We start from the raw sequence: 15,144 nt of genomic DNA on the forward strand, positions 1-15,144 counted from the left end.
TTTTTAAACAGCCTTCTGCCAGATGATTGACTGAAAGAACCCAACCATGTTGCTGAAGTGCTGGCTCCCATCAGTAAACTAACTGGTGCAGCACGACTGAGTTTTATCCCAGCAGCACTATTGCAAACCCAGTGTTGATCTGCAGGAAAAGCCAAAAGAAAATGCTGAAATTCCATGAGGGATGCAAGTCCCTCTATAAAAAAAATTCAGCATTTTAAATATCAAATCTGAACAAAACAATATAAACAGTGTATCTTCTAATTTTAAATATGGCTGTAAATTATAATATCACTACTGGTCCCAGTAGTTTGTTATTACCATAAAGAAAAAACCAGGATGATCTTAATACCTTTTTTTGTCCCTGACTTCTTCCTGCTGTAGTAGGCATGCTCCAGGATGCTTCACGTTTCTTCAGCAACTGCCTATCTTCAATATTTCTTTGCTATTCAAAATTAAGTGCCAGAGAGTTACCATTTCATAGCAACAGCCTTATTTCGTTCTTCAATAGCCACAACAGTGAATCCCTTGTCATTTTATTCATACTCTTTCCTGAAAGCGCTCACTCTCTCTCTCTCTGTCTCATCTCTCTGTGTTTGCATTTACCTACATGTATGCTCCACCATCTGAGATCACATTATTTGGAAAATTTGTTTTTAAAGGAATGATTGATGCATTTACTGATTTTGCCCCAATCTGGAGCTGACTCTGGCAAGAATGATCCATTAACATGGGGCTGAGGAGATACAGCATAGCCCAGAACATCAAGTTCTTTATCTAAAACTTTCTTATATCTGGAAGAATAAGGGTTTTTTTTCTCTCCCCTTGCATACAGTTTCAGATTTTTCAAGGGTAGCTCATTAGTTAGCAGAGCCTTCAATGAAGTTACAGTGGTTGATTTATTGTAATAGATGGCAGGAAACAGAATTATCTTAGCAAATTAGTTTGGCTGATAGGAAAGCTGACCAGCAGATAAGACGCAGTGCTGACGTCTGACCTGACCTGCACATGCTTCTGATGGAGTTACGCTGATTCACAGTTGAGGATGAGTAGCTACACTTAACAGAAAGGGCTCAGGAAGAACAAATAAGCCAGCCATGAACGTAGCCAGGAACTGCGTGCAGTATGCTGCCTGGAAGTGCTGTCCTTGAGACTGTCTGGCTGCCCTGCAGTTTCTGGCTAAGGTGGAAAATATTAGCTGATCCATTCATAGTTTTTATACAATTCAAACACTCAGCAGGAGGCTGTTTCACAGAGGCAGCGGGACAAGTTTTTTTTTCAACTCACATACTGCAGTCACAGAAGTTCAACTTTATTTATCAACCCTAATGAAGCAATTTCTTCGGCTTTCCATTGCTGCACCTGTCTGGGGCTTTAAAACCCAGCAGCAGCTGGCATGAGGGAGACACACTGCAGTCAATTGACCTATGGAGCTTTTACTAAAGATATATAGTCTTATACAGGATCGATCATGGAGATAAAACCAAATGCAGCTAACTCTTCCCCAACGCTTTACTAACTGACTACTCCCACTTTTCCTGTTTAGACAGGAAAAAAAAAAAAGAAATCCCAAAGCCTTTAGTAAGTTCACAGTATATGTTAGTTATCGCTGAATGCAGCTGTCTCTGGAGTGGCGTGCAGAAGCTGTTTAAAACCAGGCAGAAAAAAAGACACATGTAGATATAGAAAGCTCATATTTGAGAGGAATTCGGTTTAGGAACTGTCATTAAGTGCATGTGTGTGTGTGAGGACACAGTAGTGATAAAATGAAGCAAGATCTTGCCTGCCATACTTCATCTTGCCATTGCTCTCTGGAGCATGATGGCCAGGGCGGGGACCAAAGGACAAAAGGCTTCAGGTGACATTGTTGGTTCATGGCTGTACAAGGTGCTCAGGGGACATGAAAGAAGTATAACATTTTCTAAGCAGGCATTAGATGAACCTTCAGCTTTCTGTTGAGGATTGCAGGAAGAAGTTTTCAGCACTAACTCTATCTTTGCCAGCAAGCCCCAAAGCATCCCCCTCTGGACAACTGACAGTTTTAGTATCTGTCATCCTTTAGAAGCAATTACTCCCAAGCCCTGGGACACCCACAGTTTGGTCAGGGATGCTGACTGACCTCACAAACATTTCAGTGCTCAATGAGCAAAAGTCAAGTCCCCCATAAGCTCAAAACTGCAGAGTTGTGAAAAAAACCCCTCATCATAGGAGCAGACAGAAACATACACAGAAGTCCTGATTCGCGCAGATATTGGTATCAGCGGGTGGTCAAAGCCTTGCCACTTGTGGGACACCAGGATTAACATGTTTGTCAATGGTGTGTAGAAATGAGTGAATAACAGGAGTTTTGCACTGTGGTTAGTAGCATTCATCCTGTTTTTGCTGAGGCTGGGAAACCTTCTAGACATTCTTCAGCCAGAACCAATGGCCACCTCCTTTAGTTCTTACGACAAGTGTGGGGAAATTAAATTATAAACTTGGGGGGGGGGGGGGGAATGGAGCCCTTTCTGCAAGGTAAGAACTCAGTGATAAACAGAGCTGTGCATATTTCCCAGCCTCATTCCTCACTTGCCAAATCTGATGCTATTTTCACTAGGTCATGTTACCATACATGTCATTTTATACAAAGGTGCAGTATATCACAACTGGAGGTTGAGGTGCTTGTAGTGAACACAAATGAGCTTGTAATGGTCCATCTGCTTTGATTTTATTTAGTGATCCCTCAAGGGCTGGGAGCTAGAGTGAGAATAACAATGCTTCAACCCATCTGCTATTGTAGTACCAGCTCCAGTTGAATTATCACATGTTCTGAGTGGCTGGCATATGCTGTGACATAAAGCTACAAGAAAGTGTTGCTCTCCAGCTGTTGTGTTGACAAATACTTTTCAGCCAGTCATTAAGTTCAGCTCAATAACCAGGGGGAAACTGCAGCTAAAAGTTGATTATTATTTTATTTTATTTTAAGCATTAGAAATCACTAGGACAATATATTTTATTTAAAAATGTGTCACTAAGGGTGCACATTGTATATAAGCTCTAACAATAAAACTTTGTCTGTGATGCCCATAAATTTTTGTGTTATAGGATTGGATGGGCATCTCTGTAACTGACAGTGTAAATCTTAGTAATGAAACTATGGGTAACCTTGTTTAAGAAAGAGCACATCTGAAGCTGTGTATGTATAAACTTGCTGGCTTAGTGGTGCTATGGGCCATGAGTGTGCCTGACCACAGAAGGAACGACTGAAAGAGATTGTGAGCTGAGGCCACGTGCAATGATGGATAACTAGATTGTCTTTAAATTGAGGGGGAAAGCAAGTAGAGACCCATGTAGAGACATTTACCTGGTGGACGCAACACGTTCGGATGGCTCACCTGGCAATGCACCTCATCTGTGCATTGCAAGGTGTGATTGGTAAATGTGGCTGCTAATTCTGCCTTTGCTCCCTCTTCCACTGTTGATGGCCTGCTGAATTGCTGAGGACACTCTGGAGTGCCCTAATTTATGCCCACATGGGACACTTGCTTCAGAGCAAGTCTTGGAAAAGTATTTGTGGAGCTCTGCTGACAATGGTCAGATTCTTCCCTTCTCCTTTCTCTCTCCACCCTGTCCTCTCACGGCTGCTGTGGGTATGGAATCTGCCACTGTGTCTGGGAACAAAATAAAAGGAATTTCCCACAGGTTCAAAGGCTTATATACAGCCAGATGTATGTAGGAAATGTGAGGTCCCCTGCACAGTCTAATGTTCCTCTCTTTCTGTGGATAACACAGCCAGAGAGGGCACATGCCTTTTGGGTACTGCCCACTGTTCAGCAGATGCATGTTCAATAAGAACATAACAAGTAAAATCACTCTCCAGAATTCTCATCCCTAATCTGAGACAGCCCCGCTGCAGGTGGAGAAGGGATCGGTGAGGGGTTGCAACCAGAAGACACTAAATGATGGTACCAAACCCTCAGTGCTGCCACTAACCCAGGAAGGCAGGGTGGGCTCTCCGGAGTGTGGCTCTTATGCATTTCTGTTAACCATTGCATTAGCGACTTATGCTTGTATTTTGTCTCAGAAGAACAGTAGGCACTGTTCACACTGAAGCATTTCAGGTTCTAGAGGTTTATATTTCCTATTGTATCCAAAGACCTGTGGGTGCCAGCTGTCACTGGTGCTGCCGGTGTATTATGATCCCCTGGCTAGTGCAGGAATTGTTGATTACGTTGCCTTTTGAATCAGTTGATTACCATGAATAATAGGCCAAAAAGGCTGTCAGCATTTTGACTTTAACTATAACTGTTACAATTAATTATGGGTTTAATTAGCATATATGCCTAGCAGTAGAGAATGTAATACTTCATGGGTAACAGATGATCCTGCAGCTGTAACATAAAGTGTGAAACAGGTTGGGATACAGATAGTTATTAATAAATGGCTTCTATTGTTTGAGGTCCTTATTTATACAAATTAGCAAGCACGACATAATCAACCCAAACTGTATAATTTATAATAATTGATTTCATTTTGACTGACCACCAGTCGGCCTACTACATGCCCTCAGAAGAAAAATAGCCCTATTAGGATAAGTTTAATCCTAAACATAGCTAATGAATCCTATTACTTTAAGGTCATATTTGAAGCTTTTGTTAATTGTCAGAACCATTTTAAATTGATTAGAGTTAAATTAAATCAATGTAATGTTTAGAAAAACAATATTTCTAATGGATGAGGCCAAGCTGACCTCGAATAAACATATTTATCAACCGATTTCAGTGAATGAGAAGGCTAGCAGCTGGGCTCATAATTCACGATTGTCTATAATATGGGAAATGTCACTATCTAGGCAATTAATTATGTCAGGTAATAAATCTGTTGCTCACAGTTGAGCATTTGCCAGTTGGGGTGACAGTCCCCTCAGCAAGGTTATGATGTTTAGAGACTCTCTCCTCCCCCAAACCCAGACTTTACAGTAGCCGAACAACTACATACAACTTCAGGGAGAATGAATGTGGTGTTTTCACATCTGACAAATACCTGACAACATGCCAGACTGCGACAACTTAGTATGGAATAATTTCTCTACCAAGTCATTTCAAATTACAAGGACGTTCTATGAGGAAAAAGTTTTGCTGAACTATATAAAAACATTTCCCAGGCTGGAGAGGTCAGAAGCTGTTAATAGTTCCTCACAGACCACTATTAAGTGATTGGTTTGCAGTAAATATATAGAGTGACAAAATGTATAATGATCAGAGAAATACTTGTTTTGCACAAGCTTGAGAGTGTGAGAAACTCAGAATGGGTTAACACGAACATGATATATGTCACAGGTAATGATGGGTACAGTTTAATACAACAGGACATAGGAAAAATGATACACAGAAGTAGGATCAGTTTAAGGTTAATCATGCATTCAGCAGCTTAGGAAAATGTCTGGCATTATTGCAGACAATTGACACAAAACATCTGTTCCCTGTTCAATAGTTTGTCAAAAAAAGAGCAAAGGTACACTAAATTTTCATAGAGTAAGAGTAAGAAAACAGTATAAAAATGGCACAGCAGTAACCAGAGACAGATAAATTCTCATTTGTATAGTATTACATGTGCAGCATAAGCTGTCTTATGTTGAACAGATCACAGAAGAAAAGACTGAGTATAAGCAATACAATATTTCTATTGAAAAACAGTAGGATAAGTGATGAAAAGTTGACTAAATTAGAAAGAATCTGGCACAGTTCAAAAAGATTCTTACCATTTTTGTGGTGCTTTACTTATTCTCTAGAAGTAGACTTTCTATTTTGCGTGTTGATACAAGATGATGTGTTCTGGTCAGCGTGCTGAAGCAGCACTGTGTTTGCAATGGGTGAATCATCCTCTTACTATCCTGCTTTTGAAGCATCAGCTGGTTTTTATAATTCAGGTTCAGTCAACTGAATTTGACCATTAGCCCTGAACTGCACTAATCATAGAATCACAGAATGGTTTGGGTTGGAAGGGACCTTAAAGATCATCTAGTTCCAACCCCCCCCTGCTGTGGGCAGGGACACCCTCCACTAGACCACATTGCCCAAAGCCTCATCCAACCTGGTCTTAAACACTTCCAGAGATGGGGCAATAAACGGTCATATCCTGACAATCATAATCAAAGGTTAATATAGCCTATGTGATCTTAGATTTTGCACATGGAAGGTACGCTGCACTAGCAGGTACATGCTGCACTTGAACGTACATGATCAACATTTTGGAACCAAAGTCTTGGCTTCATAAATTAGACATGTGTCTTCAGTGAACCACGTCAAATGGCTCTTAACAGCCACAAGTATGTTGTGAATTGGTCTTTTTTTGCCTGAAGTGTATCAACAGCTTTCTAAAAAGTAGTTGTGAAAATAAGAAGTACTCAAATGCAAGTTGTAATCTTACACGTTATCAACAACAGGTACATGAAAAGGCCTTTCCGTCATAGTATAAAAATGGCCTCCTATGAGAAGAAGAAAATACAGATGGTTTCCTACGTGCCCAAACAAGGCGGAACATGTTCACTAAAAGGTTCTGACAGCAGGTTTTTTTCATCGTTTCATGGACAGACACTTATGTCTTAGGAAATAAGAAACATAGAGGTCATCTGGCAGGATTAGACCCTTCATATGGAGCACCCAGAACTCCACCCCATGGACAGGTTGCCTTGTACTCTGCTGCCTGTCTTACAGAAGCTACAAGCAAGCCCCAGGCCCCCATTCACTTTCCCATGGTGGGAAATGTTTTGGTTCACACAGTTCTGTTGGAGGGCTGGCCTGCCTGTGTTTATGCTGTGAAAAGCAGCTGTTCAGCCATCACTTCTGATATGATTGAGCACAACTCATCACAGTGGGTAAAATCCAGCCTTGCTTTCTATTTGGACTAGACTCTTACATTAAGCTATTGGCGTTACTGAGAATAAGACAAGCCATAGTGAAAGAGAAATTTACCCTAACACACACAGACTTCATTTGTGGCTGAAACTGCCATTTGACTTCAAAGCTCTGGCAGATACTTTGCAGATACTACTTGCAATTAAGCATTTAAATAGGAATTGGTTACATTTGTAGCAGCAAGTTTGGAAAAATATGAGAAAATCAAACTATCACCTGTGAAACTGTACTGGAAAGCTGCTTTAGGATATTAAGACAATTTGTGTGTGTTATCTGTGTGAGAAAGAATGTGAGACTGTGTTTGTGTGTGTGTATAATTACTATTTCATTTCTTGGGTAAAAGTCCTCTCCCCGTGCTCCCGCTCCCCCTTTCCTTTATGGCAAAGAAAATTGCTCTTCTAACCTGTCTTCAAAATGTAATAACTTTACTTGCAACCAACCACTGTAGACCCTGACTGGACTCTGAATTATTACTGTGAGATGAAACATTTCTTTAACAAAACTGAGTCCTTTAATATCCCCCATCTCTGTTATTAGATGGACAAATGAATTTTACTTTGAACATAACATGTGGCATTGTCTGAAAATTGCCGGTATGAACTGAAGTTGGCAGGTATTTTCTTGCTCTCCTCGTCAGTGATTGCCATTTATTATATGTTGCACCTTTATCTGTCAAATACTGCAGAGCGCTATATTGATTTGTGTCTGCTGCAAAGCAAAGGTCACTTTGATCAACATACTACAAAACCAGAAAAAGTAGGGTTCTGACATTTCATTACCTGGGAAAAAAAGGACTAAAATAAATAAGAATATGTTTGAGAACAGAGCACTTCAATATCACAGTGTGCAGTAACTGTAATTAACAAAAGAACTGCTCTATTGAGGTTAAAGAGAAAAAAGAGAAGGCAGGTTTTCTTGCAGGGACTATTCTTTACATGACTGATTCTGTAACATTACAGCTGTGATCTTACTGAAGGGTTACATTCATTACAAATCAAATACATTGGCTTCTCAGATTCAGACTTTTAATGAGCAATAAAACTCAGGAACTCTTTAGGAATTGGCAAAGATTTTATAAAAACTTTTAACTTTGTCTAAGAAACTCTAATGAGATTGGGGATGTTCTGTGCTATACCCAGATGAAGAGGTGGTCCCTACCATCTCATTCTTCCCTACCATCAGAATGTGCAGTCTGAAGAGATAAAACAAAGCATGGGAGAAAGAACTGGACCCACTGCTGCATGTGGCTTGCCCACCGTCTGCAAGGAGTGAAAGGCAGAGCCAAAAATTAAGCCTAGATCTCCATTTTCTAATAGTAGCTCCCAAGAGCGTGGGAGTCTTTCAAAACTAGCACACAATTTAAAGATTTGTAAGGAAAGTGGTGTCCCAGGTGACCTAGTCTTGGTATTTTTCTTCATGCCCAGTGTGTTTTGGGCAACCCCTACATATTGCTTTACTGGGATCAGCAGTCACTTCTTTGCCTTGTGTAAATTTTTTATTCATGCAGAAACTTCTGGTTTACATTTTGGGAATCTGCTTTTAAAATTGGTATAGTTCCCCATCCCTTTCCCAGTAGTTTCTCACTTGTTTCTGCAAGAAAATCTGACATTTTTTTATAAAGCATCTATTTTTTGCTAGTAAAGATAATAATTTTGTGTTGGTTTGGTTGGTTGGTTAGTTCCCCCCGCCATGCAGCACCCAGATGGTCTCACTCAGGAGCTGAGTTGGTAGACTGGGCTTTTCCTGGGGCTGGAGCTGGTAATTCACATCCCTGGCCTTTCTATACAAAAAAATGAGTATGTTCTCCTGCAGGTATTAGTGCTCTACCTGAACACAGGCAACCAAGTGACCAAACTGCTTTCCCATCATTACTGCTGTGAAGTTTTCTTTTTTCTGGTTTTAAATATAGTGTTTAGTTCTTCACCTGAAGTCACATTGGCATTGAAATACAGCAAACAGTTATACCTAAGATCTTTTGTTATACCTACGATCATTAGGGTGCATATCACAGCTTGCATGGCATATGGCAGTGCTTATCATGTCAATAACAAAGTCTGAATAATGCAATTCTTGTTTGTAATTATCTTTTATTATTATCAAGGGTCATTCCTGGGCTCTTCATCCTTTCATCTCATGTGGAATTTTGGGCTTCCTTATTAATTAAATAGCCAGTGTGATTGAATTAGCCAATTAGCTCTGCCTGAAAGGAAGAGCATTGATCCAAACAAAGGGTCTGATTCCACAAACTTGTTGCTGTGAGGGAGAGTCTTGCAGGGCCCTGGCTGGCAAGAGTGGGCTTGTAGGACTTGGCAAGCTATTGTTTGCCTACCTCAGTTAATTTGCAATTATTAGACCAGGTAAAAAAAAAATATTTGGATACTTTCCTACTAGGAAAGTACTTTTTATCAAACATGAAACCGTCCATGGGGATTTTTGATTTTATTAAAAATAATGTGTGTGAAAAAAAAATCAGATGTTGCTATATAGTGTTCTGATGTTAGCTTCTTTTTTTTTTTTTCCTCAGAATGACTTTAAATAGTCGTCTTGTAATTTAAAATTTGTAAAGTTTAAATTGAAAATTGGAACAAAACCTTTTAACATTAAGAGAGGAGTCCTGACTGTTCCTAGGTATTGGAATATATTGCCGTAAAAGTCTATATTGCAGAAAATGTCCCACTAAGCAAAAAATTAGACTGTCTTCAACAGCTACTTCAACAAGACAATGTATGTTCCCTAATCCTAAAGCACAGATTCAAATCCCACATGGCAACAGGGCTATGCATCTCTTAAGTATCTGTGCCTAAAAGGCACATTGGATATGTATGCAAATGCAGCTCATCTCTCTCATGCTCCACTATTCTCACTCCCTTTTTTCCTCCCTTTATCTTGACATGTTTACTATTTCTTCTACACTGTGCTTCACTGAATAGCAGATCAAACTTCAAAGCAACTTTTAGTTTTAAATTTGTTTCCAAGCTCCTAAGCTATTCTTTTTCTGACAGCAGTGGATAAGAAATTGTCACTACCACTGGTGACATGTCATCGGGAGATACAGGAATAACAGATGGGCAGCAGTGAGATAGCAGGAAGTAACTTCTTTAAAAGATTGTGTTGACATCACCAACTATGAGAGCAGAGGTAGAATGACCCCCAGAAGGGAATCCAATCTGCTCAGCAATTTCTGACTCACAGGTGTTTTGTCTTATTTATTTTTGTACATAGATAATATTGGATTTAAGTTTGAATTAAACCAGCTATGTTAGAATTAATGGAAACTATTAATAAGGATTAAGAAAAAGATGAATGGATTTAGCCACTAACCTCAATGTTTAAAAGATACCACTAAAATGACAACTAGGATTGCTGATGTAACTGGTGTAGCTGAATGCTATTAATAAGAGTCAAGAATCCTTGATTGCAATGTGAGATCAATGGGTTATGACATTTTGATGTCAGGCTGATGGATCTGACTTTCTAAATGAAGAATGATTGATTATGACTCTTCAAAAGTATGGCTCATTACCAGCATATCTAGGCAACTCTTGACACCAACCATACATAACACCCATTATGGTATGTCAAAAGTCATTGCTTTGGGTGGGTGGCCGTGATTTCTGAGAAAATTAATTGTTCTGATTACTGCAAGATATTATAGTATATTGCATAAAACAAAATAGTGTATGGCATCTACAAGGAAAGTACCATAAAGGGAAAGAAAAGACAGTGATTTTTTAGCCTTGACTGCATTTTGTATGTAACAGATGGACCACACAGCCTATAAGAAATCTGTTCTTTCTGATGGTAGTAGGAAAATGATATAAGGCACAACATGGGCTTCATTTACTGCATTCTATACAAGTCTATGAATTTGTCTTCCAAACCAGGAATGGCAAAGACCCATAGGAAAACAGCTTTCTTGATTTCAAAGAGAACTGAGTTGTGCTAATTACTTTTGAAAATCTCCTGCTATGCTGCACTTTATGTTCCAAATTTCAAAAAAAAAGTGTCAGTGTTTTATTTATAGTACATTACAGTCCAGTCCAATGTTTTGCTCCAAAGTGTAAACTCCATTGTGTAAAATTGGTGTACAGTGGATAACACGGACACTGTCATGGACTGTACATTAGATGCAGAGCATAACACTATCCATGGTAATAAAATAATGCCTCAGCACTCCAGGCCAATACACCATTCTGTACTGAGCACTACTTTTGAAAAAAGTTGATATTACAAAAGAAAACGCTAAATATAATTTTAAAAAGATGTATTAAATGTGGTCTCTTCACCAATACATTATGTTTTATTATCTCCTTCAGAATTCTTGGAAAAGCTCTGGGCCACTGAAGAAAAACCAGTCACAGCAGAAATTTTTGCCACAAGGTCTGACAGAGTGAAAACAGAAAATAGCCAGGAAAAGAGACTTCTCTCGGGAGACAAAGCAGCCACCTACTCTCCACTACTAGCTTCTGAATCACTAAATGTAGGATATGCAGGATTTCCAACAGGCATTTGAAACAGTTTCAAACCACCACATTTAACATTATATTAATTTGACTTGGGCAACATCATAATGTATTGACTTTCCATCTAGGACAATAAGACATTAGACAATTACAAGTTCAATAATATCACTAATTCTGCCAAATCTTGCCAATTATGCTGTCTCCCAAAGGATAATGAATACAGAAAAGCTTCATACTGAGAAAATTAATTTTTTTACAAAAAATTAAAGGAAAAACTATTGTGAATAAATATTCTTTTAAACCAGGGAAAGATCTGCTGAAAGAATTTTTTTTCTTCCCCCCTTCTGGAAGAAAAAAAAAGGTGTCTGGTTGAAATAAGGTGGCAGTTATTCAGGTGTGGATTTACTTTAGAGTGCTTCTAGTAGGAGTTGGACTTTAACCTGTGGATTGGTTTTGGAAAAGTCAAGTCTTAAAAATAGCTAACAGTTGCTTAATAAATAGTAACAACTACTAAGCAATCATTTTGCAAATTCCTCTCTGTTTTGGAAAGTCATCAAATTCTTAAGTAAAAGTGAATTGTGATTTAGGCATACCATTTTACGTTTGTGGCTGGAGTATGTATGTCAGAATGGTGCTTGAGAAGTGGCAATTTCCAACGCTTGCTACGCTAGTTGACCTGCTGTTTCAGATGACTAAATAGGAGGTCGCTGTTGGTTTTATGAAGTCATATTCACATATATAGTATTGACTAATACTTACATGAGACACTATTTGCTCCTGCTCTGAACTAGGGCTGAGCATGATCAAAGAGCGAGCTCTGCTCCATTTGGAGCTGCTCTTATGTCTATACTGATTGGGGCACATGATTACACAAATCACAGGACAGCGGAGATCTATCCTGGATCTCTTTTGCTGGAACATCACCTGCCAGCAACATCTGGAGTTTCAGTTACTGTAAATTAGTATAATTATGAGTTAGTGTTTTCAGGAGAGCAATTGCTTGGGACTTTATCAGATCTTAAGAAATTCTACTAATGTTACATCACCATATCAATGCAGAGCACTTCTAGTAAGCAAATACTGTATCAGGCCCTAGGTGTCAATTCGGAGTTATAGCACGGTAGGTTGTTTTTTAAATTCAGTTTCTTTTTTTGGGGGGGGGGTGGGTGGGTGTGGGGAAATGTTAAAAAATTAGCAAAATCTGCCCAAATCTGGCAGATTTGATCTGATGAACAGATCATAGTCTACTAACAAACCTTCTAAGCAGTTCATCGATTACTGACTTTAAGCCAAAAATTTTCTTCACCCTTAATGGAGATGTCTGTTACAATTTAATAGTGAAGCTACAGAATATTAATAGTGAGTTTATAGAAATTGTCCTGAACATCTACAGACTTCACTGTTGCATGTTGTGCAGCTGTGGCATTTTGAATGGTTTATAGAAGAGAATACAGTTCTCCATAATTTTTAAAAACAGAGCCTGAATCGGTTTACAGCAGCTCCAACACGGGGGGTCCTGGAGAGCTAAGGAGAGCTTGTGTTTCCCCAAGAGGGTTTGCAGGCTCCTCTCGCACCCATTCCCAGCATATCCATTTGCTTCTCTGGCCACCGAACTCCCCCCTGCGGGGGCCTTCACCTGATGCCTGCCTGCTGTCACAAGGTACACCATCCTTCTGGAGCTGTGTAGCTGGTATTTTGCCTAAGAATTCCCTGTGGCAATGACAAAAATCCTCCAGTTAAATAGCTAAAAATCAGCCATGTGGCCTTTCTCCCTGACTGCTTCCCTTCTACCTGTGGCATATTAATTTTTTTGGTAGTAATTCTCCTTTTTGGTTTTACCTTCTCTGGAATACATCTGTATAACTTTTAGTCTTCAAAGTCAATAAAGTCAATACAGAAACTTCAGTGAAGTGTCTGAAATGGCTGGCCATGAGGGGGGCTTGATCTCACTAATACACAGCCCAAAACTGCCTGACACCACTGGATGAAAAGAAACGGAGTTTGTGATATATGCTCAGCTTCACTGGGGAGACTGTGAAGACACTTTCTAGAAAAGACAACTACATGTACCACTGGGACTGTAAAAATATGACCAGGGAAAAAAAATGTAAAACCTATCATCTACTGCTGTTAAAGAAGTCTTGTATTTATTTTTACTATTTCCCCCATAATCATTCAAGTTCCTTAACTTAATATTGTTCATTTGGAAATGATGGCTTGGTTTTTGTATTGATTTGGCAGTTATATATTCAGCATACGTAACCTACAGCTCAGCAAACAGAAAGCAAAAAATAAGGCATGAAATATCATCTGTTGTGCACAAAAAATGCACATCAATGGATTCTTAGCATGACATGTAGGTTTAACAATTACAGCAGCAGTATTTCAACAATGTGATTCTCAAACTACGTTCTACAGACCACTGCTGGTCCGTGAAATTGTGTTACATTACTTGCAAGGGATGCCAAGGACTATGCCCGTTACAAGTCTGCCAGGGTTATGCACAGAGGTCAGAGATAGATACTGAAAGACAAAGAGTGAGGTGCAGCTGTAGACCATGGATGCATTCATGGCAGGTCATAGATAGACGCACAAACGTCCAAATGCAGGACCAAGTCGAAGTCTGTAAACAAGTAAAAGCTGACTTGGTACTGTATTCCAAGTACTGTTTAGCCTTGATCACCTTCGAACTGACTCTTTATGGAGCCAGTTCATTGTGCTTTTCAGTATGAAATATCTTCATATATGCCAGTAGCTCTTAGTAAAGGCAGACTTAGAAAAACCCCAAGCTCTCAGCTTATTGAGTGAGGTGGCTCATTCCTAAGCTCCCAGTTTCCAATTTTAGGCAGTACTTGGCTCACAAACTTCCAGGGAAATGTGACCTCACGGTGACCAAAGCAGCTACTTCAACCTGCAGAGCACTTGGGACAATTACCTTATTGCCTTATTCATTTCTGTAAGGTGTTAACCCAGACACCCAGGAATGGTAATTTAGATGTCACGAGGAGTTATTGAACTCCTCATGTAAGAAAGATCTGTACAATTTGCTGTGAGTGACATCTCATCTTAGTGTCACAAGGGGGTGATAGCTGGATGATAATGCCACTTACTTGTTTCGTCCCCCATCAAAAAGAAGAAAAGCCTAGCAAAACAGGGAAGCCCCTAGCAAAGCATCACAGTAATTTGTTATATTGATGATTATTTTTTATTTTTTCAGACTGTAAGACTGTTTTGTGCTTAGTGCTGTACAACTGAGGAACTAAAGATGACCCTTTCCTCAAAAAGCTTTCAAAAAAACCAGTGCTAGCCACAGAAAGATGGGCTAACACAGTCCTGGTCAATAAAGTTGTCTATGAATTAAATTTTTGCTCATTTGCATAGTGTAAAATGAGTGTCAGTTCTGATTAGCTCAGCTTGGTTTGAAAGCTGGACGTGTAGCACTGCCAGCACAAGCTGGAGAACAAGTCAAAGACAGGATAGAGCTGCGTAATTATCCCAAGAGTTGGAAACAAACAGAAGATTCTCCTACGCAGTAGCGTAGTTCCCGCTCTCTCCCCATCCTGATTCCCATTTTTTGTTAGGATGAGGTTCTGAAGGACTAGATTTTGGGAAGAAATGAAGAACAGTAGTAGCTTAAATAAAAACACAAAACTCCTGTGAATGTAACTGGAATAGACTTTGATCACTGCATTGATGAAGTAATTTGAAAGGAGTGCTCCTTCTCAAAGGCACAAAGTGTAAGATTTAGAGAAGGGAGACCAATTTCAGTTCTAGGACATCATTAGCTC

General features: G+C 39.4%; 1 long non-coding RNA gene across 1 annotated transcript in view; it reads right to left on the reverse strand.

Annotated features, from left to right (window-relative positions):
• Nucleotides 1-348: 348 nt before the first annotated feature.
• Nucleotides 349-15,144, reverse strand: part of LOC142603766 (uncharacterized) — a 108,476-nt gene continuing 93,680 nt past the window's right edge. Inside the window, exon 7 of the long non-coding RNA XR_012837655.1 lies at nucleotides 349-442. This is a non-coding gene — a long non-coding RNA (uncharacterized LOC142603766). The remainder of the gene's footprint in view (nucleotides 443-15,144) is intronic.

The sequence above is a fragment of the Balearica regulorum genome, chromosome 13 (assembly GCF_011004875.1).
Source record: "Balearica regulorum gibbericeps isolate bBalReg1 chromosome 13, bBalReg1.pri, whole genome shotgun sequence".
Classification (NCBI taxonomy): domain Eukaryota; kingdom Metazoa; phylum Chordata; class Aves; order Gruiformes; family Gruidae; genus Balearica; species Balearica regulorum.